Genomic DNA, 26206 nt, shown 5'->3' on the forward strand with positions numbered 1-26206 from the left:
GGCAGAAACCATCACCTCATTTAAAAGAAACTTGGATGTGCACTTAAAGTGCCGTACCCTACAGGGCTACGGACCAAGAGCTGGAAAGTTGGATTATCCTGGATGGTCGACCGATGTGGACACGATGGGCTGAAATGGCCTCCTGCCGTGCTGTAAATGTCTATGATTCTGTGAGCGGGACTATCTGAGATACTCTTGCAGAGAGCCATGTTGAGACGAATGCGCTCCTCCTGTGCTGTAATCATTGGAGGGTTGTATAAATCGGCAGACTGAGTGTTGCATGACGATCAACTGGCTTCAGAAGCCTGTTTAAAACCGCTCCACTGGTTTCAATCCACAACCACCCATCCCATTCTCTTCTGGTCCGTTTACGAAAATGATATGTGTTTCTGTATTTGCGGATATGTGTTTCTCTATGTTGGCAATGTGTTTTTGTATATGTGTAGGTATGTGTTTCTGTTTTTGTGGGTATGTGTGTGTTGATGTGTTTCAGTGTGAGTATGTGTGTCTCTATATGTGGGTATATGTGTGTGGATGAGTTTCAGTGTGTGTGTGTGTGTGTTTGTATATCTGTCTATATACAGACACACAGAACCCGACCTAACAAAAATTTTTCAATCTGAGTCTTGAATTTTTCATTTGGGCTCCAGCCTCAACAGAATTTTGGGAGAGAATTCCAGATTTCTGCTTCCTGACATCACACTTGAGTGGCCGAGCTTTAATATGAAGGTTGTGCACATTTTTCTGAACTCTCGCACCAGATTAAGTATTATCTCTCAATTATCTTAAACATCTCAATTGTGTCGTCCATAATTTTCTATATTCAAGTTTATGACCTCAGGAAAAGAAATGGTTTGGAGCAGGGCGGGGAACAGAGTAACATTGCTAATGACAGGGTAATGTAGAGGGAGCTCTGTATTGTACAGACCCTTGGAGTCCTCGATGCTGACACTCTGTATAAAGTAGAGGTAGGAACAGGAGCAGGCCATTCAGCCCATCGAGCGTGTTCCCCCATTCAATGAGATCATCGTTGATCTACCGTGACTCTGTATCCTTTTACACCCTTGCCTGGCAAACATCTATTGATCTGGGATTTAAAGTTATTTCAGTGCTAGCACCTGCTGCTTTTTGTGTGAGAGAATCCCACACTTCTACCACCCTTTATGTGAAGAAGTATTTCCTAACTTCTCTCCTGAATGGCCTGGCTTTCATTTTCAGGTTGTGTGCCCTTCTCGTGGAATCCTCCACCAACAGAAAAATTATCTACGTATCTTAACAATTTATTTCCACATCCTAAAAACCTAAAACAAATGGACTCACCGCATAACCTTCTGTAGTCAAGGGAATACAAGCCCAGTTTTTATAATATCTCCTCATATTTTAACCCTTGGGGCCCAAGTAACCGTCTGGTGAATCAGTGCTGTGCTCCCTCCAAAGTCAATATATCCTCCGTGAGGTGTGGTGCCCAGAACTGAATGTAGTTCTCCAGATGCGGTCTTTCCAGAGCTCTGTACAGCTGGAGCACTAAAAATACATTAGTCCTTTGTTATTTTTGTACCTGTCCCCGATTTTCACTGAGTTAACTACTTGGGCACCGAAATCTGTCTGCTCATCCACATCTCCTAGCTTCTCACCAGTTACAGATGTGTGTGGGTCTGTGTGTATGTGTGTGCACCTGTCTGTGTGTGTGGGTCTCTGTGTATATCTTTTTTCCACCTTCTCCTTGTTCCATTCATTTCTAAATACTGTTCATTATCATTGTGACTGGGCCGTTCACCTCGCCAGAAAGTGCTGAATTTTCAGTTTAAATTGTTGCATTCTGATTTATTTGATCCTGGTATTTAACAGCAGTAAACTCCTCCTGTAAACCCTCCGCAAATGAATCACTATTTGGAATAGTTCATTAATCCCAGCAACTGCTCCAAGTCACAAGAATAGGGCATTCACTGGTGGAGAATTCGACTATTTTCCCAACTTCTGCCTTCGAATTACCTTTATATTTTTGCGTTGCTAAAGGAGGACTAAGGATTGCTTTTTGCCAGCGTAAGAGTTAAAAAAAATAGTTCAAATAAATTTAATCACGCATTGATACATTAAAGACCCTGTCCAATAAGCTATTTTTAGACCCGTTAAATTGCATTAAACAAATCACATAATTAAATGTTATTGTAAATATTTGAATAAATTATTTTTTAATTAATTTGAAACGTATGATATTTTCTTCGTATGTTCGTGTATTTTTTAAGTGATCCCCATTCATACTTATGTGAGCTCAGTGCAAATGGAATCAAGGGATATATGGGCATATTGCCGAGAAGTGGAGTTGAGGTAGAAGATTAGCCATGATCTTAATGAATTGCAGAACATGCTCGAGGGGGTGAGTAGCTTGCTCAAGCTCCCAATTCTTATTTTCTTATGTTCATATGATATCGGCCGTGCAAAATACGGGCCAATGTTCTCGACAGATCCAACTAGACATGCCATCTTTCAAATCAAACGGACGGAACATTTCAACATTTGTTTAAACATCACCTTACACAATCTTAATGCTGGATTTGGGTTACAGGTTTTTTTTGCATGGTGCGACCAGCTTTTTGTCTATTAATTTATATGAAAAATTCGGTTAGTTTTTCCATGATCACTTACTTTTCTTTCTGATCAAAAGGCAGATAATCACCACAAACAGTAAAGCAATGACCACAACAGCACATCCTAGGCCGACATTAAGCAATACTCCGTTGTCTGCATCTACACAGTGATTAAAAAAACGGACATTTCTAAGAGTTCATCTGCAACGAAGACATGTCAGCATTTTTTCCAGCAGAAAATGAAATGGCCCCAGATGTTCTTTTTGGGCGGTCTGGCTCATTTGCGTCAGTCGCACTTTATACGCCATGCCCGAAATTAAGTTCCATTGACGTGAATATGATGCTATGGTTGTCAAATTGAACATGATTGGTTGAGAATGAAGTAGAAAGCTGTAGACTGCAGGAAGATATGAATGAACTGGGCAGGTGGACAGAACAGTGGGAAACGGAATTAAATCTGGAGAAGTGTGAGGCAATGCATTTGCGGTGGGCCAACAAGGTTAGGAAATACACATATAAATGTTAGGACACTGAGAAGTGTAGAGGAACAAAGGGACCTTGGAGTGCATGTCCACAGATTCCTGACAATAGAGAAGGTGGGTAAGAAGCCGGACGGAATACATACCTTTATTAGCCAACGCATAGAATACAAGTGCAGGGAGGTTATACTTGAACTGTATAAAACACTAGTTAGGCCACAGCGAGAGTACTGGACACGACATTATAGGATAGATGTGATTGCACTGGAGAGGGTACAGAGAATATTAACGAGGATGTTGCCTGGATTGCAGAATTTTAAATGTGAGGAAAGATTGCATAGTCTGGAGTTGTTTCTTTGGAAAGAGGAGACATAGTGAAACTAATTTCGGCATATAAAATTATGTGCCTGGACAGAATGGAAAGGACGGACCTGTTTCTTTTAGCAAAGGTTCAATAACCAGGCGGCTTAAATTTAAAGTAATTGGTAGGCTTTTTAGAGGGGATTTAAGGTGGTAGCGTATCAGCCGTCCTTTAATATCTCTACATTTACAGATTACACTAAGCTGGGTGGCGGTGTGAGCTGTGAGGAGGATGCTAAGAGGCTGCAGGTTGACTTGGACAGGTTAGGTGAGTGGGCAAATGAATGGCAGATGTGAAGTTATCCAAAATTTGAAGGCAGAATATCTGAATGACAGCAGATTAGGAAAAAGGAGGTTCAATGAGACCTGGGTGTCATGCTACATTAATCATTTAAAGATGGCTTGCAGGTACGGTAGGCGGTGAAGAAGGCAAATGGCATGTTGGCCTTCAGAGCTAGGGGAGTTGAGTATAGGAGCAGGGAGGTCTTACTGCAATTGTTCAGGGCCTTGGTGAGGCCTCACCTGGAATATTGTGTTCAATTTTGATATCCGAATCTGAGGAAGGACGTTCTTGCTATTAAGGCAGAGCAGCGAAGGTTTACCAGACCGATTCCTGGGATGGTAGGATTGACATATGAGGAAAGATTGGATCGACTGGGCCTGTATTCCCTGGAGTTTAGAAGAATGAGAGGCGATCTCATAGAAATATATACAATTCTGACGGGATTGGACTGGTTAGATGCAGCAAGAATGTTCCCGAAGTTGGGGAAGTCCAGAACCAGGGGTCACAGTCCAAGCGTAAGGGGTAAGCCATTTAGGACCGAGATGAGGAGGAATTTCCTCACTCAGAGAGTTGTTAACCTGTGGAATTCTTTACCGCAGAGAGTTTTTGAAGCCAGTTCGTTAGAGATATTCAAGAGGGAGTTAGATATGGCCCGTACTGCTAAAGAAATCAAGGGGTATGGAGATAAAGCAGAGAAGGGGTACTGAGGTGAAGGTTCAGCCATGATCTTATTGAATGGTGGTGCAGGCTCGAAGGGCCGAATGGCCTACTCCTGCAAGTATTTTCTATGGTTCCATGTTTCAATACACCGTGCCTGAAACTCAGAAATGTTGGGTCATAATTCAGTAGAGAACCAAGCTGAGTACAACATTTACAGGGGAGAGGTAAAAAACGAAATTAGAAGGGCAAATAGTTTGTAGGAGAAGAGAGTAGCAGGTAAGATAAAGGGAACAGAAAAGTATTTTATTTGCATGTTGGGCCATAACCTGTGATCTCTCTCGGCGCATGCGATGTGTGCACGTGCCTGAAGAGGCCCCGCAAGTTCAGGGGTAAGATGTGCACTGCACACGTACCTAAATGCAGCACTTGCGATCTATCAACACGAGGAGGACCTCCAGGAGCAGAAATTGGGGCTGCTTACCTAAATTCTGCCCAGCAAATGTCCTTAAAATTATTATGTTTGGTAAAAGCAAGATAAGGCCTGCTTTTATCAGCATGATTGTTTAAATGATAGTTATAATTAATGTTATGTCTTTTTTTAAAAAGAACCCTGTCATTTAAGGTCATTCATGTTTTACACTATTGGAACATCTTAAAAAATGCCAAAAATTTATTTTTTTCTAAAACATTTACTTTCATACAATTGCTTTTAATTTCAAACAAATGATGTGTTTTTTATTTACTTAAGGTGTTTTCTTTGTTTTGGAGTTATTCCCATTCATAGTAATGACAGCTTTGTACAAGAAGGCTGTGATGTTTTTAAAAATTGGAAGTATAGAGAGGCGGGAAGTTCCAGAGTTTGGGGCCAAGGCACCAGAAGGCACGGCCACCAATGGTTGAGCAATAAGAATCAGGGATGCTCAAGACGGCAAATTAGAGGAGCGCAGATATCTCGGTGGGTTGTGGGGCTGCAGGAGATTGCAGAGAGAAAAAGGGGGCGAGAGGCCATGGAGGAATTTGTACAGGAGGATGAGAATTGTAGGGACTCGAGGAGGTTACAGTGATAGGGAGGGGGCGAGGGTCCATGGAGGGATTTGAACAGGAGGATGAGAATTGTAAGGGATGAAGGAGGTTACAGAGATAGGGAGGGGCGAAGCCATGGAGGGATTTGAACGGGAGCATGAGCAATGTTGGGCCTGGAGGTGGTTACGGAGATATGGAGGGGGCAAGGAGCCATGTAGGGTGTTGAAAATAAGAGTGCGAATTTTGAAATCGAGAGAAACGTTTCGCCAAGAGATCAATAACAGATTGTTGCAGGGAAACGTGTCAACCTAGGTTCAATGTTAAATGGAATTGGCCACTTATATAAACTATAAATGAGCGAAAGATTCAGACATTGAAATACGAGAATATACAACCTGTTTTTGATTTGTTTTGTTCCCTACCTTTCACGGTAAACGTTACATCTTTACTGACTGACGACTCTCTCCAATGCCCTACAACCTCAGTTTGATATCGGCAACTATAATTTCCTCCCGAGCCTTTACTTCGGGTATTGATGGTGAAGGTCACAATTCGCTCATCGCCGGTCACATTACGAGACTGTACAGGATTTCCTTTGCCATCTTTGTACAAGTGAAATGTCCCCCCTCGGGAGCGAATGTCACCTTTTCAGAAAATGGTCACTTTGTCTCCGTTTGAAGCAGCGCCAGATCCTGGGTCAATGTAGATAGTCGGCTCCAAGAGTGAATCTGTAACAAAAGTATTGTCTGCAATTGTGAGGTAAAACTCGACTGAATGACATACGAGTATGCTTTTGGAAAAAAATATTTCCGCTTGAAAACCATTTATAATTTGCATTTCGTTATTACCTACAAGTTAAGGACGGTGGGAGAGCAGTATAAACCAGGACGTACTGATTCTTTCTTTGGTGCCGGGGTATTTTGTTCAGTCTGTTTTTATCTGCTTTCAATAATGACAATTGTGTGGCCGCTTACTTCACATCTCCATTCAATCTGCACAACATGAGCTTCCTTTAGCTCAACTGGTCAACTGCCCCTCCCTTTCTCAGGCCGACCTTCCGCTATCGGATTTCAATTTATAGATTTGAAGAGTAGGAAAATTATGCTAACCCTGCATCGAAACTTGGACAGACCACACTTGGAGTACTGCATACAGTTCTGGTCTCCATATACCTTGGACAGAACACACTTGGAATACTGCGAAAACTTCTGGTCTCCATATGCATTGCACAGAACAGACTTCGAGTACTGCGTACAGTTCTGGTCTTCATACACCTTGGACAGACCAAACTTGTAGTACTTCCTATGTTTCTGATCTCCATATACCTTGGACAGACCGCATTTGCAGTACTGGGTATCGTACTCCTCTGCATATACCTTGGTTAGAACACACTTGGAGTACTGCCTACAGTTCTGGTCTACATATACCTTGGACAGACCACACTTGGAGTAGTGCGTACAGTTCTGGTTTCCATATACCTTGGACAGATCACAATTGGAGTACTGCATACAGTTCCGGACACCATGTACCTTGGTTAGTCCACACTTGGAATACGGCGTACAGTTCAGGTCTCCATATACCTTGGTTAGACCACAATTGAAATACTGCGTACAGTTCTGGTCACCAGATTATAAAGAGGATAAAGAGGAACTGGAGAGGGTGCAGAACAGATGTACAAGGATGATGCCAGAAATGCGAGAGTATACATCTCAGGAAAGGATGAACAGGTTGGGTCTCTTTTCTCTCGAAAAAGAAGGTTGATGGTTGACATGATAGAGGTCTTTGAATTTATAACACGTTTTGATAGTGGATACAGAGTGAATGATTCCAGTTGTGGGGAAGAGCATAACTAGAGGCTATCAATATAATATTGTCATCAACAAAACAAATAGGAAATTCAGACGATAATTATATATCCAAATAGTAGTGGGAATGTGGAACTCGCTACCACAGGGAGTGGTTGAAGCGAATAATACAGATGCATTTAATGGTAGGCTAGATAAGCATATGGGAGAGAAGTGAATAGAGGGTTATGCTGATATATTGAGATGAAGAAAGACAGGAGGAGGCTCGAGTGGAGTACAAGGACAGGCATATTCTGGCTAGGATGAATGGACTGTTTCTGTGCCGTATATCCTGTGTAATCCTATGACTTTGTAGCCAGTTGTAGCTAAAATTATCAAACACTAGGCCCATACTCATCCATCCCAAGAAGATCTGAGCGAGTAAAGGTATTCTTCAAAATACTGAGAGTTTACTTCTTAATTGCCTTAGACATTGGTTTGGAGATAACGGATATTATGTAGTTGCTTCAGTCACTAAGATTGCATCGCACATATAACATTTGCTGACGTCTGCAATTAGAGCACAGTGTTAAAATGAGTCTAATTATTACGAAATTAATGAATAATATCGCTGACATCACAGCACATAAAACTACTACACACTGTTTCTCAACATGAATTTGACATATTACACCATTATATATATATATATATATATATATATATATACATATGTATTTAACGTGACAGCAGAGGTTACACAAACTAGTGTTGTATTCCCTGGAAGTTAGAAGTTTAAGGGTGATCTGATCGAAGATTTCAGGATATTAAGGGGAACAGATAGGGTAGATAGGGAGAAACTATTTGTGCTAGTTGGGGATTCTAAGACAAGGGGACATAGTCTAAAGATTAGAGCCAGACCTTTCAGGAGGGCAATTCGGAAACACTTCTACACACAACGGGTAGTAGAACTTTGGAACTCTCTTCCACAAACAAAAAATTACGTTTGGATCATCGTTATTTTTAAAACGGTGATTGAGAGCTTCTTGTTAAGCAAAGGTAGTAATAAGGGATGTGGCCCAAAGGCAGGTATATGGAGATGTGGAGTTAGATCCGTGATCTCATCGAATGTAGGTACAGGCTCGAGGGGATGAATAGCCGATGGTCCCAATTAACAAGATTAATTCGGCTGCTGAAACGTCTTAACGTTTAGTTTGTTCAGTGCACGGAACAAATGTGGTTGGCATCAATGGAGAGAGAAAGAGAGAGAGAGCAGTAACTATTTTACTTGCAACTGCCAATGTTCCATTTTTAAGAAACGCTGTAGCATGCTTAAAGTTGGCATACTATTAATATGCAAACATACACCTTTGCAGGCTACACGAGGGGCTGTTGATGCACAAACAAAGTAAACCGGTGTGATTAAAAATAAGCTGAAGGACTGTGCATTGATGGGGAACTAGCAAATGTTGATGTACGAGAAATGTAAACTTGTGTGGGTATAAATGGGCTGAAAGACAGTGCATTGAAGTTGAATTATCAATTGTTGATGTGCGAGAAATGCAAACTTGTGTGGGTATGAATCGGTGAAGGAAAATGCATTGCTCGGAGGCTATTAAATAAGGACAGGCCACTTCCAGTTTGATAAAAAGAATAGTTTGTAAAAGATAATATTTTTTTGTTTATTTTTTAAAAAAGGAGGAACTTATTTGCATGCATGCTTACGCTCGGAACTGCTGAAAAAGCTCTGCTTATAAATTGCATTATACTCTGAAGAAATTAGATTCTGCATTCATTTTTTGATGTAAAATTAGAAAACAATGAAGTGATTTCTAACTACAAGGCAGATTTCCTTGCTGCTCAACTGAACAACAGAAAATTATTTAAAAACAGCAGATTCCTGTAACCTTCTGATATATGAGGCTCTCATTTATTCCCCCTGATATTCACAGTGTAAATCCTCTCTGAAATCAGTGCATCGATATTAGCACTCACACATCCAATTGGTCCCACATATTTCCCAAACGACAATGTCTAGGTACAAACCACACATTAAATTGCATCTGTTGTTTGTTTTTCCCTGTGTGGCATACACAGTTAAATACTAAATAGGTTGTAAAAGAGTGCTCATAGAAGCTGCCCTTCCCTCTCGACATTGACCGGTGGTATCCAGTAGAGGGTGGGAATTTGTATGCCAATCTCTCAAAATATTATTACAACTTGCTCCCAGATAAAGGGAGCATTTAGCATAAAACAGATATGTGGACAATTGGCTGAAACACGCTGTAAAATTCTCAGCCTTTCTCCCAAACTGCATCAAAGAGTGGCAGGTTTCAATGATTCCCAATGACATAACGCCTGTCATTGATTTCAAAATGCTATAAGAACAGGGTACCCTACAGAATGGGAAATTATACATTTAGTGATTTTTATATATGTAGACCTTCCCAATTCAATTCATGTCCCCGCTTCAGTAAAGGCTTTGGTCACTATGCGATAAGTTTTATCTTGAAAAATACGGTTTATTATACCAGACCGGTCAATGTGGAGTAGGAATGGCAGCTTGAAAGAGCAGAAGCATATTGAAGGCTTTTCGCGTCTGCCAGTGGCACTCTCTGTCCCTGAATCAAAAGCCCTGGATTTTTCTATAGGTTGGAAGAAGCGGATGACGCGCCTTCTCACAAAAAGAGATAATGTACCAATAACTGGGAGAACTTTCGAGCATATTAAACGCCTCTCCCACGCATATTAAATGCGAGACTTAAAAGGGGCTGGAGTTTAAACTGACTTCCACCCAGATTTACAATATCAATTTCAAATCCATGAACAGACCTTTGGGTGGAAAACCAACCACCAATGGCCAATATAAATGCAGCCCAAGAGTTCTTCGCGTCCCCTGGATCGCTGGATTGCTAAGACATAACACATTGATGTAGTCGCGTTGGGGAGAATAGGTTTTGGTAACATACCTCGAATAACCATCTGAACAGGGTCGCTCCATTCTGAATATATCCATTGGCCATTCACCGCGTGCAGACATTGACATGTATAACCGCTCCCATAGCCCTTTGCTGCCGTTGAATCAGCAGACGTCACACATTCTCCTTTATGAGGGACAACTTTTGTGATTAGCTGATGATTCCTTTGATAACGGATCCTTGTGACAGGATACCGACAGCGACATGTCAAATGTAATCCCTCTCCTGTTAAGAATACTACATAGGGTGGGGTAATATACAATGTTGGCTTCGCTAACTCATCTGAGGAATACAAAGTCAATACAGTTTAGATAAGCATTATTTTTAATCCATCGATGACATTACAATCAGCCAGGTTCGACGTGTACAATGTGGCACCAAATTGGAAGGTATAGTTAAAGAACGACGATCAATTATCTAGCGCCTTTCTCGTTCACCAGATGTCTCAAAGCGCTTAAAGCCAATGAAGTTATTTTTGAGTATAGTCACTGATGTAATGTGGAAAATATGGCAGCTAATTTGCGCAAAGGAAGCTCCCACAAACAGCGATGTGATAATGAGCAGATAATCTGTTTTTGTTATGTCATTTGAAAGATAAATATTGGCCAGGACACCGGGGATAACTCCACTGCTCCTCATTGAAATATTGCCATGGGATATTTGATGAACTCCTGAGAGGAAAGATGGGACCTAGGTTTAATGTTTCATCTGAAAGACGGCACAACCGACACAGCAGCACTGCCCCTCTGACAGTGCAGCGCTCCTCAGTACTGCCCCTCCGACAGTGCGTTGCTCCCTCAGTACTCTCCAGCCGACAGTTCAGCACTCCATTAGTCCTGCTTCTCTGAAAATTCAGCGCTCCCTCAGTACTGCCCCTCTGATAGTGCGGCGCTCCCTCAATACTGCTCCTGCGAAAGTACGGCGCTTCCTCAAAACTGGCCTACCGACAGCATTCCCTCAACACTGCACTGGAGTGTCAACCTAGATTTATGTGCTCAGGTCACTGGAGTCGGACTGGAACCCACAACAGTCTGACTCAGAGTCGAATGTGCTACCCCGGAGTTAAAACAGAGGTGGACTGTGACAAAATACAGGACGACATTGCTAAACAGTGCAGTTCTGGTCGCTGTATTATATGAAGGACGTGATTGCACTAGAGAGGGTGCAGAGGAGGTTTACTAGGATGCTGCCTGGAATGGAGAATCTTAGTTTTGAGGACAGATTGGATAGGCTGGGTTTGTTCTCATTGGAACAGATGAGGTTGAGAGGAGACCTCATTGAGGTGTACAAAATATTGAGTGGCCAGGAGATAATGGATAGTAAGGGTTTATATCCATTGGTGGAGTTGTCAATTATGAGGTGGCATAGTTTAATGTGGTTGGTCGATGGTTTACTGGTGATCTGAGGGGCGCTTCTTTAAGCAGAGGGTTGTGGGGATCTGGAATTCGCTGCCTGGAAGAGTGCTGGATGCAGAAACCTTCACCGTCTTTATGAGATGGTTGGATAGGCACTTAATGTGCCATAACCTGCAGAATACAGAGGTTTTACCAATCAGGATGTTATGAAGAGGCTGTGGCTGTTTTCTCGACAAGAGGGAAGACTGAGGGACGATCTGATAGAGATCTATAAGATTATGAACGATTTGATAGAATAGACGCAGAGAACTCTGGCAAGACCAGCACTCGGGGACATAAAAAGAGGAGAGTCACGAATAAATCTGAGAAGGAATTAGGCAGAAACTGGTTATTCACTATCATGCGGCATACTCACAGGTTATGCCTTCGCCGAATAGCGCCTAAACGTGAACTAAAAGGGAAAGAAATTGAGAGTATCAGAAATTCTGCATACAGCAGCTTAGTGAGGCCCAGCCAAATGCAACAATTCTCAGAGCTCAGATTGCATGACTTCCCGAAATGCTAACAGATTTTTTTCCTCAGATTTATTTGTGACAGGTAGTAAGTTAGGTCCATAAAGACATACATGAATCGAGATAGATGCATCAACAGAAAGAAACGTGGAAAGATAAAATAGAGAAAGGATGAGAGGAATACAACAAGAAAGAAAGGTAGAAGGTAAGAAAGAACACTATTCAGGTAGGCAAATGGAATGATGCATGAAATCGAGACAGCCACATGAAAACATAAGAAATAGGAGAAGGATTAGGCCATGTGGCCCCTTAATTAAGAAAGTAAGAGCTGAAGGAAGAAAGAAATGAAGAGAGAAATGAAGAAATAAATGAAGAAAGAAAGAAAAAAGAAAGAAATAATGATGTATAGAAATAAAGAAACAGATATTAAGTCACGTAGATAAAAGCAAATCAATGTGGATGCTTGGAATCTGAAAAAAAAGAGAACATTCAGGAATCACCCAACATGTCAGGCAGTATCTGTGGGGAAAGAAATAGAGTTTACATTATAGGTCGATAATATTCATCAGATCTAGACGATATTAGAGACGAAGAGCTTTTAAAATAACTACAGGAAATTCAAACCCCTTCTAAATACGTCTTTTCCACTTCCAGCCGTTCCACTTTACCGTTTTACAACGAGTACCCATTTGTGATCAGTGTCTGCACGCCTGGATTCTACCACCCTTTTCGCACGATATTTCCAAAACAGGGCAAGCCGCTCCATTTTGTTAGATTTTCCGTTGTTCGCTTCCCCTCTGCTGTTCCACTGCAACAATTTAAAACCTCTGTGTTTCTATACTTGACCCATTATCATTCCCATTTGCCTTTCACTCTCATCCATTTTGTCATTGAATCAGTCACGGCCTCCCTCCTATCACAAAGCTCTCCATTGTTGTTATTTCCCTGACCCCTTTATCCTGCCACAAATATTTGTGCAAAACCTATCCATCAGTGACAACTCCCAGTTCTGATGAAAGGCCATTGATGTGAAAGGATAACGTTGCTCTACTCCACAGATGATGCCTGGCCTTTTGAGTGTTTCCAGCACTTTCCGTTTGAAGTAAATTAAAGAGATAATATCTTTGGATTAATTTCATAACAATCACAAATTCCTTTTTCTTTCTTCTTTTAATATGCTTACTAAGACATGATGAAAAGAGTGTCCAGCTCATGCGAGACATCTGTGTGATTTATTTTTTAAGCTACCAGAGCACATCATCCAGTTTGTACCCTGTGAATTGCTACTTCACAATTTCACAATTTCGACATAAAGGTCGAATGTGATCGACCAGGCTCATTAGAAAAAAAAAGGCTCCGAGTTAAATCCTGTGGAGGCAATACATCTTTGGCTAACAGTTTGTGGAATGCTCATTTAAACTTTTCCCTGACATAAAGATCTTCGAGTAGTGAAAGGTACCAAACATTGGACACATACTCACCCATCCCAAGGACAACTGAGAGAGTAAACATGGTCTACTTAGTTTGGTGCACACACTTCGGATACTCCAATATAGAGAGATAGTTTACTTCCTAAATTTTCTTAGTCCTGGGTTTGGAGATAACGGATATGATGTGGCTGTTGCTTTAGTAACTGAGATTGCAACACAGATATCATGCAAGCTGAAGTTATCTTTGAGAGCACAGTGTTAACATAAGTCAAGTTGTTACTAATTAACACCCCTGATCTATCAGCACATATAATTACGACACACTCATTCTGCCCATGAGTTTGAAAAGTATACACCAGTGAATGTTGTGGCTCAGAAGGTGAGGGTTCAATTCTCCCTCCTGGGACAGGAACACATATATCCAGTGAAGCGCTGAGGGAGTGCTGCAGAGATGGAGTGGGGGTATTGAGGGACTGCTGCACTGACGGAGGGGTAGTACTGTGGGAGTGCTGCACTGCCGGAGGGGCAGTACTGAGGGAGTGCTGCACTGATGGAGGGGCAGTACTGAAGGAGCGCCACACTGAGAGAGTGCTGCACTGTAGGATGGGCAGTACTGATGGAGCGCTGCACTGACGGAGGGTCAGTACTGAGGGAGTGCTGCTCTGTCGGTGGTGCCGTCTTTCAGATTATATGGTAAACCGAGATTCCTTTTGCTGTCTCATGTGGAAATGTAAGGTCCAATGCCCTCTATTTGGACGAAGAGCACGGGTGTATCCCCGGTTTCCTGGGCCAATACTTATCCCCCAATCAACATAACAAAAAACTCATTATCTGGTTATCATATTGCTGTTTGTGGGAGCTCGCTGTGTGCAAATTGCCTGCCGAGTTTCCCACATTACAACAGTGACTACACTCGAAATGTACTTATTTGGCTGTAAAGTGCTTTGCGAAGTACGGTGGTCGTATAAGGCGCAATAAAATGCAAATATTTCTTTATATATAATGTTACGAGGAGAGTTTACGTATATTAAGGTTGCATTGCCTGGAATTTAGAAGGTTAAGAGATGATCTGATCGAAGTTTTCAGGTCTCGAAGGGGAACATATAGTTTAGATAGAGGTAAATTATTTCTGCTGTTTGGAAATTCTGGGAATAGGGGGCATATTCCAAAAATTAGAGCCAAACCTTTGAACAGTGAAGTTATGAAAAAAACACTGCACAAATAGTGAGTTTTAAATTGGAAATCTCTTCTGCAAATGGCAATTGATCTCAGACCAATTGTTAATTTAAAATTGGTGATTGGTAGTTTACTATTCAGTGATATGAAGCAAAGGCGGGTACATGGACTTAGGTCGTGGAGCAGCCATGATCTCACTGAATGGCGGAACAGATTAGAGGTGCTGAATAGCCTCCTCCTGTTCCTATGTTCCTATATACGGGGTGGATAGTATGAATAGCTGTCTGTCTAAAATTCTATTTATCTATCTCTATCTCTCTATCTAGCTCTCGATCTGACTCTCTATCGGTTCATCTCTCTGTCCATCTATTTATATATAAACACCCTGTGGAGCCAATACCTATTTCGCTAACAGTTTGTGGAACTCTCATTTAAGCCTTTCCCTGACATAAAGATCTTCGAATAGTGAAGGTTAACAGATATTGAACTCATACTCACCCATCCCAAGCACAACTGAGAGAGTAAACCTGGTCTACTTAGTTTGGCGTGCACTGTTTCGATACTCCAATATAGCGAGATTGTTTATTTCATTAATTATCTTAATCCTGGGTTTGGAGATAACGGATATGATGTGTCTGTTGCTGTAGTAACTGAGATTGCAACACAGATGTCATGCAAGCTGAAGTTATCCATGAGAGCACAGTGTTAACATAAGTCAAGTTGTTACTAAATAACACCCCTGATCTGTCAGCACACATAATTACTATACAATCTTTCAGAACATGAGTTTGAAAAGTGTACACCAGTGACAGCTTGGCTGCACAAACGCCTCAGAGTCAGAAGGTTGAGGGTTCAATTCTCATTCCTGCATCAGGAGCACATTAGGCCAGTGAGGCGCTGAGGGAGTGCCGGACTGCTAGACAGGCAGTACTGAGGGAGAGCTGCATTGACGGAGGGGCAGTACTGAGGGAGTGCTGCTCTGTCTGAGGTGCCATCTTTCAGATGATATGGTAAACGGAGTTACCTTCTATTGTCTCATGTGGAGATGTAAGATCCAATGACCACTATTTCGAAGAAGAATAGGCGAGTTATTCCCGGTTTCCTGAGCCAATACTTATTCCTCAGTCAACATAACAAAAAACTGATTATCTGCTTTACATATTGCTGTTTGTGGGCGCTCACTGTGTGCAGACTGGTTGCCGTGTTTCCCACATTATAACAGGGACGACACTCGAACAGTACTTCTTTGGCTGTAAATGATTTGAGAAGTCTTGTGGCCATATAAGGCGCAATATAAAAGTAAATATTTATTTTTTCTTTATATATAAAGTTACGAGGAGAGTTTACACAAATTAAGGTTGCATTGCCTGGAATTTAGAAGATTGAGAGATGACCTGATCGAAGTTTTAAAGATACGAAGGGGAACAGAAAGGTAGACATTGAGAAACTATTTGCTGCTCGAAATTTCTCGGAGTAGGCATATTCTAAAAATTGGATCCAAACTTTTCAACAGTGAAGTTATGAACAAGCTAATGAACAAATAGCGTGGTTTAATTTGGAACACTCTTCTGCAAATGGCAATTGATCTTAAACCAATTGTAAATTTGAAATTGGTGATTGGTAGTTTTCTATTCAGAGATATGAAGCAAAGGCGGGTACATGATCTTAGGTCGTGGAGCAGCGATGATCAAATTAAATGGCGGAACAGACGGGAGGGGCTGAATGGCCTCCTTCTGTTCCTATGTTCCTATATACATTGTGAATAGCTGTCCATCCGACCATTTATCTATCTATCTATCGATCTATCTATCTATCTATCTATCTATCTATCTATCTATCTATCTATCTATCTATCTATCTATCTATCTATCTATCTATCTATCTATCTATCTATCTATCTATCTATCTATCTATCTATCTATCTATCTATCTATCTATCTATCTATCTGTCTGTCTCTCTATCTATCTATTTATCTATCTATCTATCTATCTATCTATCTATCTATCTATCTATCTATCTATCTATCTATCTATCTATCTATCTATCTATTTATCTATCTATCTATCTATCTGTCTATCTCTATATCTGTATATCTCGACATCTATATATTTATCTCCTATATCTCTATCTCTCTATATCTCTATCTATTTATCTCTCTATCTATGTATCTCTCGATCTATCTATCTCTCTATATGTCTATCTCTCTATCCCACTCTCTATATGTCTCTCTTTATGTCCCTTCTTCTGTCTCTCTCTTTCTCTCTCTCTCTCTATATATATACACATATATATATATATGCATATATATATATATACATACATGTCTTAGTATATATTAAGCAGTGTATTAAAGCTATCACATACAATGACAGTGCAGTTTTGTGAATCACGTTCATTTCCCTGAAATTCATTCAAAGTGATCATCTTGATAAAGGACAGAATGTCCTAATTTAAGAAAGAGACCCAATAATAGGAATACAGCGAAAAGAAGGGTTGTGTTCTGTTCTAGATCAAGTTATTCGTATGTTGACATTATTTTTATCTATTTGCATATGTATACATATATATATTATTAAATTGCATTGTAAAACATCAATATACGGTTTAAATTTCAGTACAATTTCTTGCTACATTATACATAGGGCAGATTTGTTTTGCTTCATTTAATGTAACCGATGTGCAGACAGTGATGTATTTCAGAGGGAACTGTATTATTCCAAGAAATGCCGCAAACAATGAAATTAATCGGAAGCTCTTTGTGTGCTTCTCAGAGACATAATGCGTTTTTGGTAGATCTCTCTCTCTCTCTCCCACTCTCTCCCTCCCGCCCCCTCCCCTCCCCCGCCACCCCCCGCCCTCGCCATCTCTCTTTCTCTCTCTCTCTCTCTCTCTCTCTCTATCTTTCTCTTTCTGTTTCTATATCTAAATATAAATAAAGAGATGCATATATATATATTTACAAATAGTGGGAGAAGGGAGAGAGGAAGAGATGGAGAGAAACATTTATATATGACCTACAGAGAGCCGGCATGGACACAATGGGCTGAATGGGCTCCGTCTGTGCCGTAGTACTCGATGCTGGTGTTGCTGAAGAATTGCAAGCAACAGCTTTCAGCAGAGCTATCAATTGTCACAGGAAACAGGTTACCTTTAGCAATGTCTGAATCAACCTTACTGCAGGCAACAAATGGGTCAGCCCAGAGAATACTTTGACTAGTTATGTTGTTTCTGTAACTAGAGGCACCAGGATTGCTAAATTAATTAAGTCACTTCACGCTTTACTCTAAGTACCCAAAATAAGTATAGCGATCATTTATCTACCAATCTTGTAATCATTTATCCTCAAATTGGAAATTCCTTACCAGCGGATGGTTATCAACAAGCTTCGTATTTAGAGCTTAAACCCTGAAGTTGCACTTCTTTTCCCAAGGAAGGACATTGATTAACCACATAACATCATTAAAGTTGGGAGCAGGAGTAGGCCATTCGGCCCCTCAAAACTACTCTTCCATTCAATAAGCTCATGGCTGATCTTCTACCTTAACCCCACTTTCCTGCACTGTCCCCATATCACTTGATTACCTTAAAATCCAAAAATCTTTCGACCCCTGCCTTGAATATACTGAAAGACTGAACACACATCGCGCTCTGGGTTAGATAATTGTAAAAGTTTCCCCAACCTTTGAGTGAAGAAATCTCGCCTCACCTCAGTCCTCAATGGACCATCCCTTTTTCTGAGACTGTGACATCTGGTTCTAGAATCCTAAGCCCTGCAGCTACCATGTCAAGCCCTGTAAGAATTTGGCATGTTTCAATGACATGCCCTCTCATTCTCCTAAAGTCTGGAAAATGTAGGCCGATTCTGCTCAATCTCTTCCCATAGGATAATTCTCTGTCAGGAATCAGTCTGGTGAACATTTGTTGAATTCCCTCTGTGGCAGATAAGCAGACCAAAACTGTACACAATACTCCAGATGAGGTCTCAGCAGGCCCCTATATAATTGTACTGAGATGACATTACTCTTATACTCAAATCGACTTGTTACAAAGGCCAGATTAATGTCAAGATGTTCTGGTTCCATGGAAGATGGAAGTCTCGCCAAAGTGTAGGAGCCGATGGCGAGTGTCAGGAAGCTACTGGCTTGGTTGAGATCTAAATCGAGGGAAGGACTCCAATGGAAATCCCCTTTTCTTCTCGGAATAACTCTGTGGGATAATTACTTCCACCTGACAGGAGAGATGGGGACTGAGTTTACCGTCTCAAGTTAAAGGCGACACCTCGAATAGTGTGCTCTCTCAGGAACTGCACTGAAGTTTAAGAATACATGTTGTGATCAATTGTCTTGGGAATTCACACATTGGCCCTGAAGTTAAGAAGAATGAGATGTGAACTTATTATAATATATATGATTATGAGGATGATTGACAGGTTGGATGCAGAGAGGATGTTTCCTCTCGTGGGGGAATCTAGAACAAGAGGCATAATCTCAGAATAAGTGGTCACCCATTTAAAACGGAGACGAGGAGGACCTCCGTCTCCCAGAAGGTCATGAATATTTGGAATTCTCTACCCCAGAGAGCTGTGGAAGCTGGGTCATTGATTATTTTCAATGCTGAGAAAGACAGATTGTTGAATGACAAGAGAGTCAAGGGTTATGGGGTGCAGGCAGGGAAGTGGAGTTGAGGCCAAGATCATATCTGCCATGATCTTATTGAATGGCGAAGCAGGCTCGAGGGGCCTTATGGCCTTCTCTTGCTCTTATTTCCGATGGTCTGCTGTGCTAATTCAACCCACGAACTTCTGGTTCAGATGCAAGAGTGCTAACACTTAGCCAAAGCTGACACCAAGGATAGACCTATGCTATTCACCTGCCTGCAACTATGACTATGTTAATAGATTACTAAATGCAAAGGACATCGCAGAGCACAATTCTACATAAACAAATTGGAATATGAGATAATAAAACAGTCAATATATCATTATTATGTACAACATTGAATGAAAACGAGAGCAAAGTGTGAACAACAAAGTTACTTTATTGGGGAAATGACAACATGATTGAAATTAAAGTGATGGAGAAAAGTGAGAAGAGAGATTGCCAGATAAGATGGTGAACGAACAAAGGGGGATATTTGGGAGAAGAAAGAGACACATTCTCAATTATGTAAAAACATGAAGCCAAGGTTGTGAATGCTTGATTAACAGTGAAAATCAAGGACATTATGTTCAAGCTTTTGAACAAAAACAAAGAAGTTGTATTAGTGGTGAACGTTTATAAATGACTGGTTACACCTCAGCCGGGGTATTGTGTCCAATTCGGGCACCGCACTTGACAAAGTGAGCCAAGGCCTCAGAGAATGGTTCCAGAGATGAGGAACTTCAGTGACATCGATAGACTGGAGACGCTGGGATTGTTCTCCTTGGAGCAGATAAGGTTAAGGGGAGATTGTCAGGAATAGTACCAGGGATGATGGCCTTCAGGCGTGTGCAGAGACTGGAGAAGCTGGGATTGTTCTCTTAGAGTGGAGAAGCTTTAGGGGAGATTGACCGGAATGGTACCAGGGATGAGTGATTTAAGTTGCTTGGAGGGACTGGAGAAACTGGGATTGTTCTCCTTGGAGCAGCAAAGATTGAGGGCAGATTTTCTAGAGGCGTTACAAAGTATGAGTGGTTTTGATAGATTAATTAAGGGAAATTGTTTCCACCGAGAGGATGGTCGGTAACCAATGGACATGAATTGAAAATAATTGGGAGAAGAACCCAGCAGCAGATCAGAGGATGTTTCTCACACAAAAGATTTTAGGAACTTCGAGCTATCCCAAACAAAACGCTATGGAAGCTAAGTTAATTGGAGATATCAAATCTATGACATAATATTTTTTGTTGCGTAAGTGTGTTAAACGATGTGCAACAAAGGCGGGTAAAGGGAACTGTGCTTGAGATCATCCAATGGATTGGATGTCGAAGCTGTCTTCTGGGGCTGATTGGCCTACTCATGTTCCAAGTGTTGCAATATTTCATTTCTCCATTTCTGTTCGATGTTTGGCACGGGAACAAATCAAAGACATAACCAACAGAATAAATGGGCGCACCCGGTAAATAGCTCTGAACTTCACTGGATCTGTACATTCTTTAAGACCTTTTTTAAAGAAATAGTACTGTTTCAAATAATTGTTTTTTTGATCAGCGGAATCTTTTATATTTAATGAAAAAATACATGCAAAAGTCAGCAGAGGTTGTACATACATATATAGATCATTATAAAATGATTCAGCACAGAATCATATGATGTCATTTGAGCCAGTTTTCATGTAGCGACTCTTTGAAAGAGCTATTCAATAGATCCCACTCCGCTGTTTCTTCCCCATAGTCTGCATATGTTTACTTTTCAAGTGTAGATACAATTACCTTAAAGTCACTGTGAAACCTGGTTTTATTATCCTTTCAAGCAATGGATTCCAGATAATAATAACAAGATAATTTAAAAAATATATCTTCATCACACCTCTGATGCTTTTGCAATTAGCCCAAATCTGTGACCCCTGGTTACCGACCTGCAGCCAGTGGAAACCGTGTTCACTTATTTACTCAATCAAAACCCTTCATAATTAGTAACATTTTACGGTCTCCTCAGAGACATGATGCAGATTGTTGTGTCACTCTCTCTCTGCCTCTTTCTCTCGCTGTCTCTATCTTTATGTCTGTCTGTATGTGTCTCTCTGTCTGTCGCTCTCAGTCTCGCTCTCTCTTCCTCTATCTTGTTCTCTATCTCTCTCTGTCTCTCTCTGTCTCTCTGTCTCTCTCTCTATCTGCCTGTTTCTTTCACTGTCTCCCTCTGTATATATAGAGAGAAAGAAAGATAAAAAAAAAGAGCGAGACTCATAAACATTTACATATATAAAGGTTAACTGTAAAATTAACCCGAGAATGAATAAGTTGTTCAAAATGTTTCGATTGATATCGAGAATAGATTCAACGGCATTTTCCCTGATCAACTTCTTGAGTTTCTGCCGCAAATTGATTAGAGGGGAGTTATATTACACACTACTGCTTCTGCGATGCTGATCTATCTGCAAAGAAGACAGCTGGGCAAAACAGACAATACAATAATCTCAGCTGTTAGTTTCGGCGATATGGATACAGAAGTTTCACTTCTCTACCTGCACTGCCTTGCACTGAGCGATTTGCATTAAAAGGAATTAAAGGTGTTTCTGTGACAATGCGAGGCAGCAGCTTCCAGCAAAGCTGTCAATTATCACAGAAATTCGCACGAAATCACAACGAGTGACTCACGCCTGCTCTCACTGCAGGCATCTGGTGAGTCAGCCCAATGAAGAATTTGAATATTTATACTGCTTCTGTAAATGCAAGTACCAAGATCGCTCAGTCAATAATGTCACTTCAAGCATTAATCTCAGAATTTTACCCAAGATATGGATGTTGATAAATAATTCCCCAATGTGTTTTTTCTGATAGTCATTGTTAACCCCTCACCAAACGGATGGATTTTAAAAATGCTTTTTTTCGGTTAGGCTGAGGGCGGAATAATGAACTGGCCAGCGGTTTAAATACCCTGCTCTTCTTCCAATAATTGTGCGGGATAATTTATATCCACCTGAGGGGAAAGACAGTGCCTCGGTTAAACATCTCAAACAAAAGACACAACCTCTGACAGTGTAGCGCTCCCTCTGGTGCTTTTGCCAATTGCACTAAATGTGGAGCATTTGGTTGTGGACCGAAAGCCAGTGGAAACAGTTTCTCCTAATTAATTCTATCATAACAGTTTATAATGAAGAAAAACCTCCATTTAAACCCCTAGCCCTTCTCTGCTCCAAGGGAATCTTTCTAGCACGTCCACATAACTGAAGTCCCTCATATCTGCTTCCATTCCGTTAAATTTCCTCGATATCCAGTCTAAGCCCTTATAGAATCATCAAATCAGAGAAAATTGTGACACAGAAGAAGGCCATTCGTGTCGTTGTTGGACAAAGTAGAACGTCCCAGCCTAATCCTAGCTCTCATCACTAGGTCCGTAGCCCTGTAGGTCACAGCTCTTTAAGTGCACATCCAAGTACTTTTTAAATGTACCACCCTTTCAGGCATTGAATTCCAGACCCCCGCAACCCTCTGGGTGAATTTCCCCCCAGAACTTGCCTCTAAACGGCCTACCAGTTACTTTAAATCTATGCCCCCTGCTTATTGACACGTCTGCTAAGGGAAATAGGTTAATTCTAACCACTCTATCCAGGCCATTCATAATTGTATACAGCTCAATTAAATCTCCACTCAGCCTCCTCTGTTCCAAAGAAAACAAATCCAGCCTATTCAATCTTTACTCATAGATAATATTCTCCACTCCTGGCAACATTCAGGTAAAACTCATGTGTACCCTCTCGAATGCAATCAAACATTTCCTATAATAAGCTGACCAGAACTGCACGCAGCACTCTTGCTGTTGCCTAACTGGTGTATTAATCTGTTCTAGCATAACCTCCCTGCTCTTATATTCTACGCCTCGGCTAATAAAGCAAAGCATTCAATATGCCATTTTAAATTACTTATCGACCTGTCCTGCTATCTTTAAATATCTGTGTAGATACACTGCAATGTCCCTCTGTTATGACACACCTCTCTATGTACTCACATATATGGTTTATTCACTGTATTGTTCCCTTTCCACCAAAAGCATTTCCTCACATCCATGACATCGTTGGTAAAATGTGCGTTCCAGGCTTGGACAAATTGCACGAGCTGAGCCCCAAACGGTGATTTGTAAATGTTTCGTATTACTTCAATATTTGTGTAAACGAATTTATGCTACTATTTATAAATCCTCTGATCCTGTATGCTTTTTATCTGCCTTATTAAAATGTGCTGCCAACTGCAAAGATTTGTGTATGTGAACCTTGTGTATGTTAATCTGTTCCTCCAACCCCTTTAATTTGCAATAATTAATATTTATCGTTTCTCCTCATTTTTCCTTTCAACATGCGTCATTTCTTGTCATTACATTTCAGCAACCACGTGTCTGTCTATTAGAAATCATACCCTTTATGTCCTGGTCGTTAATATATAATACAAATATGGTCTCAATAACCGACCCATGGCGAAGATCACAATAAACATCCCTCCAGTGTGTAACAATAAGCTTTCAGCACTTCTATGATGAACCAGAGTCATTGTATCCAATCTGCCACTGCCAATTTCGTAACGTGTAAGAAATGGATGATTAGCTCCAAGAACTGTGCAAAAGTGAAATAAATAGCAATTGAATGCAGTGAATTAAAAGGAGTGACCCGGATGCAGAAGCAGCATCAGCATCAACCATAAGCAATTTATATGGTTTTTGTATGGGTTAAGCGAATATTTATTTTGAAGGAGAGTTAGATACAGGGCTATGGGGAAAGGGCATGGTATAGAGATTACGGATTGCTGCAGTAAAAAGTCAGCAGAGAGAGGGAGAGAGAGAGGGAGTCAGAGACAGAGTGAGTGAGCGAGGGAGTGAGTGATTGTGAGTGTGTGAAATAGAGAGAAGCAGAGACAGAGAGAGACATTTGGAGAGAGACAGTGAAACGGAGAAAACGACAAAGTGCGAGAAAGAGATCAAGAGAAACAGACAGAGAGAGGAACAGAGAGTGCTTATGTGTGTGTGTGTGTGTGTGTGTGAGAGAGAGAGAGAGAGAGAGAGAGAGAGAGAGAGAGAGAGAGAGAGAGAGAGAGAGAAAGACAGAGACAGAGACAGAGAGACAGAGAGAGAGAGATAGAGTCAGAGTCAGAGAGAGAGAGATAGACAGCGAGAGAAAGAGACGGAGCGACAGTGAAACAGAGATAGAGAAACAGATTTGAATGGCGACCTTGGGAGCTGCGCACTGCTAAAGTTGAAGAAAACACAAAAGAGGCAACTTCACATGGAATAGAAAACAGCGTAAACAGATTCATTGGTGACCGTACTCAAGAATACTCTAGGCTATGTAAAAAAAGAGTGCCACACTAGTCGGGGTGTTGGGGCTCTATCCTGGGGGACGGGGCATGCGGCACCTTCAAGCAGTGATAAGCACAGGCTGTATAAACGCACTGTCAGAAAGATATTCTTATTATGGGAAACTTTATTTAAACAATACACAATCAGATTCCATGCATGGGTAATTTTTTCAATGCACGTGAGTCCGTTTCTATTTAAAACTAACTTAAAGAAGAATATGAGTGACTGATATGTTATTGGAGCAGTATATAACATCTTCTTCAGAATAAAAGTCACGTTGGCCTGTTGAAAGATGACAGAAATGTTCAGGCGGGGTTTTTTTCCTCTTGAAAAACGAAGGCTGAGGGGTGACATAACAGAGGTCTTTAAAATTATGAAAAGGTTATTCGAGCGGACACAGAGAATGTTTCCAATTGGGGTAAGATCATAACTGGAGGCCATCATTACAAGATAGTCCCCAACAAATCCAAAAGGGAATTCAGCAGAAAATCCTTTAAGCAGAGAGTGGTGGGAATGTGGAACTCACTACCACAGGCGGTGGTAGAAGCGAATATTATATATGCATTTCAGGAGAGCTTTGACAAGCATGTGAGAGAGAAGGGAAAAGAGGGTTATGCTGATAGATTTAGATGAGGAAAGGCGGGAGGAGGCTCGAGTGGAGCATAAACGCCGACATGGACTGGTTGGACCGAATGGCCTGTTATTGTGCCTTATATCCGATGCAATCTTATGTAATCCTATGCAATGCCTTCTACCAAGTTACAGTTTACCATTCCTGTCCTTCAATGTCCTTCTGCTCCCTCCAGGCCGCTGCCCCTTGATATAATATTATCTCTCCTCCGATTTCTGTAGCTTTTCTGTTCCTAACCCCTTGAAACACATCCTGGAACCGCAATGTTGCCAGTAGACTAAAATGAGGCTGAACAAACTGCTGGAAAGCTCACGGTTAATGAGCAGGGATCACGATTAGCTGAGGGTACATTGTGAATCACATCAGGAGGTGGTGGCACCGCAGTTTGAGGGCGACATTCTTGTTGTGTGCAATAACCGTCATTATTAACAATGTTAGGTGGGATGGTCAATGGAAGGGTTACATCTCCAGACAGAAGGTGCACGGAAAGAAGGTCAAGGTCACAGAATGATCAATTCACTCCTGGGTAGTGGCCTCTCACCACTTCCCCAGCGGCTGCTTCCAAACTTATAACGGTTCTGTTTTACATCCTGCTGTGGATGGAATTATCTGGCCGGTGAGGCAACAGACATCTACTCAATCATTCCAGAAAGGGCATCTTATGGTCAGCGCGGTTAAACAGTTTGGATGATTTTGCTGTAGACTTGCCACCATTTGAAAAAACGTATTTTTCAGCAATTTAACTGTTCTACATCAGATTTACATTTGGAATGTGCTTTACCGTGCACAGAATTAATCTAGCTGCGTCTACCCGTGTCCTTAACAAAAAAAGCTGCGTGCAATTCAAAAGAATCAAATGAAATACCATCCATGGCAGTTTGAACAAGTTGCCTCCTTAGAACTTTGTCCAGTCACTTTAATATTCGACCTGCCAATGAGATGGGAGCGGTTGGTGTACCGCTT

Source organism: Pristiophorus japonicus, unplaced genomic scaffold (genome assembly GCF_044704955.1).
Source record: "Pristiophorus japonicus isolate sPriJap1 unplaced genomic scaffold, sPriJap1.hap1 HAP1_SCAFFOLD_37, whole genome shotgun sequence".
NCBI lineage: Eukaryota > Metazoa > Chordata > Chondrichthyes > Pristiophoridae > Pristiophorus > Pristiophorus japonicus.